Here is a 4,798-nt window from a genome sequence, read left to right on the forward strand (position 1 = left end):
GTAGAAATACAGGACCGAGAATGAAAATCTCTTCGACTAGGTGAACCAAGAGGTGCGTCATAATATTGAAGAAGGATGGCGGGAACACCAACTCGAAACTGACAAGACATTGGATCACATCGTTCTGTAACCGTGGTAGATCTTCTGGATTGATTACCTTCTGAGAGATTGCATTGAGGAATGCACATAGCTTCACAATGGCTACTCGAACATTTTCCGGCAGGAGCCCCCTCAAAGCAATCGGAAGCAATTGCGTCATAATCACGTGGCAGTCGTGAGACTTCAGGTTTTGGAACTTTTTCTCCGCCATGTTTATTATTCCCTTTATATTGGACGAGAATCCAGACGGGACCTTCATACTGCTCAGGCATTCAAAAAAGATGACCTTCTCTTCTTTGGTCAGAGCGTAGCTGGCATGACCTTGAAACCATTCCGGATGCCGGTCATCAGGGTCTTTGAAACGTTGCTGGTCCTGCCGTGCTTCCTTTGTATCATTTGTCTTCCCATACACGCCCAAGAAGCTTAGGAGGTTCATGCAAATATTCTTCGTAACGTGCATCACGTCGATTGCAGAGCGGACTTCTAGGACTTTCCAATATTCTAGCTCCCAGAATATAGATTTCTTCTTCCACATGGCTGCGTGCCCGTCAGCTCCCTTCGGAACTGATTGTCCGCCAGGACCCTTTCCAAAGATGACTTTCAAATCCTTGACCATATCAAATACCTCAGCACCAGTGCGTTCTGCAGGCTTCGGCCGGTGATCTGCCTTGCCGTTGTAATGCTTGCCTTTCTTTCTTACTGGATGAATTCTCGGAAGAAATCGACGATGCCCAAGGTACACATTCTTCTTACAATTTGGCAAATGTACACTTTCAGTCTCATGTAAGCAGTGCGTGCATGCATTGTATCCCTTATTTGACAGTCCCGAAAGGTTACTAAGAGCAGGCCAATCGTTGATGGTTACGAAAAGCAACGCTCGTAGGTTAAATTCCTCTTTTTTGTGCTCATCCCACACACGGACACCAGGTCTGCCCCACAGCTGTAAAAGTTCATCAACTAATGGCCTTAGGTACACATCGATGTCGTTGCCGGGTTGCTTCGGACCTTGGATGAGCACTGGCATCATAATGAACTTCCGCTTCATGCACAACCAAGGAGGAAGGTTGTAGATGCATAGAGTCACGGGCCAGGTGCTATGGCTGGAGCTCTGCTCGCCAAAAGGATTCATGCCATCTGTACTTAGACCAAATCTTATGTTCCTTGCGTCAGCTGCAAAATCTTTGAACTCTCTGTCGATCTTTCTCCATTGCGTTCCATCTGCGGTGTGTCTCAACTCCCCGTCCGACTTACAGTCCTCTTTGTGCCATCGCAACAACTTGGCATGCTCTTTGTTCCTGAACAGACGTTTCAACCGTGGTATTATAGGAGCATACCACATCACCTTGGCGGGAACCCTCTTCCTGGGTTTCCCGCCCTCAACATCGTCACCAGGGTCATCGCCTCTGATCTTATAACGCAATGCAGTGCATACCGGGCATTCATTCAAATTCTCGTATTCACCGCGGTAGAGGATGCAGTCGTTGATGCATGCATGTATCTTCAGAACCTCTAAACCTAGAGGGCAGACAACCTTCTTTGCTTCGTACGTACTGGCGGGCAACTCGTTATTCTTTGGAAACATATTCTTCAACATTTTCAGCAAGTTTTCAAATGCCGAGTCAGCTACACCTGCCTGTGCCTTCCATTTCAGCAAATCCAGTGTGCAGCCCAGCTTTTTCAAACCATCATCGCATCCAGGGTACAACAACTTTCGTGATCCTCTAACATGCGATCCAAATTCTCCCTCTCCTTTTCAGTTTCGCAGCGTCTCCGTGCATCAGCAATGGTCCGACCAAGATCATCAACGGTCTCATCACATGCCTCTTCTTCACCTTCACCTTCACCTTCCCCTTCACCTTCCCCTTCACCTGCCCCTTCACCCTCCCCTTCACCTTCAGCATCCTCCATGAAAGTATCACCGAAATGAGCAAGATAGCTTTCATCGATGAAATCATCCCCTTCTTCATCTTCTTCCATTATAACCCCTCTTTCTCCATGCTTGGTCCAACAATTATAGCTTGGCATGAAACCGTGCCGAAGCAGGTGCAGGTGAACTTCTCTTGAGGAAGAGTAACCCTTCTGATTCTTACAGTCAACACATGGACAGATAACAAAACCATTCTGCTTGTTCGCATTAGCCACTACGAGGAAATCTTTCAAACCCGTAGTGAACTCGCGGGAGAGTCGGTTACCGTACATCCATTGCCGATTCATCTGCATTATTATAATATAAAATATATAATTAACCATCATGCATTTGTTAAAGTAACTAGCTATAAACAATAGAAATTAAACAATGAACAACACACATGCATATTTTATCAATGACACACATGCATGAAAGGTTCAAGTTGCTAACCGCGATCGAGGAGGAACCTCAAGTGTGGCTCCAACACTTCATATCATGTTTGTTTCACGCTGTTGGGCATTTCATCAAACACCTTGTGTGCATAAGAGGAACCAAAAGCAAACCCACACCCCCTTGTGAAGAGAAGTGGCACCAAATGGCTAAGTGAGTGCGTTGAACTGGTATATATAGGGGAGGAGCTTTAGTCGCGGTTGGCCAGGCCAACCGCGACTAGAGGCCTTTGGGCACCTTTAGTCGCGGTTGGCCAGGCCAACCGCGACTAAAGCCCCTCACGTGCACCAGCTGGCCACCGAGCGCCCTGGCCCAAGCCTTTGGTCGCGGTTCGTCTGCCGAACCGCGACTAAAGACTTCATTAGTCGTGGTTCCTATAGTTTCGCGACTAATGGGGCTGGACGGAAGCCTCTTTTTCTACCGGTGCTCTCTCTTTCTTTCTCATACGCAAAAAGGAATATACACTAGTTTCATTCTTAATACTGAAGGGTTCCCTATTCTCAGCGTCCATCAGCTTAGGGCATCTCTAACGCGAACTTTTAAAATGGACACGGTATTTGTCATTAGACCAATTTGTCCAGACATGAATACGGGAGCTGGTCTTCCAACTCTATACCTCAAATCTCCGCATCTGTGTAACTTAACAAAATTGTCCGGCTTTCGCCATCACCGCGCAACTTCCGCCATGCAGCAGCAGCTCAGCTTCCATCAAAGTTTGCTTCCCCCATCACGTGCATGGCCATGCACACAACACAAGCATGTATTATGTTATGCTTCAGTATAAAGAGAAAGGCTAACTTTTGGCGAGCGAGGGGAGTGAGGCTTGTCGCCGGTAGGCTTAGGCCGAAGTGGAGCGTAGCGAGCCTGAAATTAGCCCATGCGGGCCGCCCCCGACAGGGACGCCCGAGGGGGTGCAGGGGTACGGATCAGTATTGACCTAGGTCACATGTGTTATATATATATATGTATATATATATATACCTTTTGTAAGCCGCCGCATTGGATGAGTTGATCAATGTAAATCCTCGACGTTTGTAACCTCCTTCGATATAATGAAGTTTGGCTGACTGGCGCCCGTGGTATTTTTTCACTTCATGGTGGAGGGGTTTTCCACGTTAAATCTCACGTCCCTTGCTTTTTGTTGTCATCATCATGTTTAATTGCGTGTCGTATCTCTAACCGCATGCACATAATATGCCATGCAGCCTTTCACCATGCACACAAGCATGCACATCGGCTTCCCTCATCGGATACATACACGGCCATGCACGCGAAGCACACATATGCACACGTGAACTAGTTCAAGGTACAGTCTTTCCCTGGCCACGTCCAGAAAGCCAGAAAAGTAGGATCAGATCGCACGAAGCGATGAGGAGGCGATGAGGCCCTTGCGCACCGCCGGTGACACCTTCGGTTCCCTCTCTCTTCGTCGGTCGCTCCGGCGGCGAGAGGGAGGGGGAACCTCGGGTCTGTTCGCTAGGTGGGTGTGTGGTAGGGTTAGGGTTGAGGGAGACGCTGCCGAGACCGTTGCGGTGGTGTCGCGTCAGAATAAGTTTCTCCGGGTTCCGTTCGCAGTCAGGCGAGGCTTTTGCCTTTGTCTAGGAGCCAGCAGAGTTGGGGATCCCCGGGTCTCGTCGAGGTCGCGGGCTTTGGTGGTTGGAGGTCCATCGGCACTGGTCGTTTGGGTCCTCAGATGGGCGAAGGATTCAGGGAGACGAAGACCCTTCTTCTTCCTTCTTGATATGATTTGCTGCTGCTGTTCTTCTCCTTCCTCTGTGCTGATGCTGGTGGGAGATCCTGCTTTGTCCGGGCGGATGGGCCGGCCGCGGTGCTGGACGGTCGGATGACTCGAGTTCTCTTTCCTCCAGAAGAGATACTTTTCGCGGTACTCAAAGCCAAAGATGGCGACGGCTGTTGCAGGTGTATTGGATTGATGTTCATGCCCTCTCAGCGCTGGTGTAAAGAAAAGAGGAAGCCGTGTGGCGGCAATTGTACCGTGGTCAAAGATGATGACCTGCTTGCGAATGGTTGCAGATCCTTCTGCTGCAGGGGTCTTCTCTCAAGATTCAGGGATGATGACATAGGGCTTCGGGGATCTTCTTGTGTTATGATTGTCTTAGGGTACTTTAGGTGTCCATGGTTCTTTGTGTTTGCGTTTCACTGTGCTTGTAAGGGTCAACTTCTTTGTACTGATTCGTGATGTGAATGAAAAAATTCTAAAAAAAAACTAGTTCAAGGTACTTTAAGTTTTTTTTTGTTGGCAGCGGATGTTCGAACTCCCGCAAACATCTGGCACGGTCCAACAGACCCACGATCACCTCAACACCAAACGCCCGAATT

The sequence above is a fragment of the Triticum dicoccoides genome, chromosome 2B, assembly GCF_002162155.2.
Source record: "Triticum dicoccoides isolate Atlit2015 ecotype Zavitan chromosome 2B, WEW_v2.0, whole genome shotgun sequence".
Classification (NCBI taxonomy): domain Eukaryota; kingdom Viridiplantae; phylum Streptophyta; class Magnoliopsida; order Poales; family Poaceae; genus Triticum; species Triticum dicoccoides.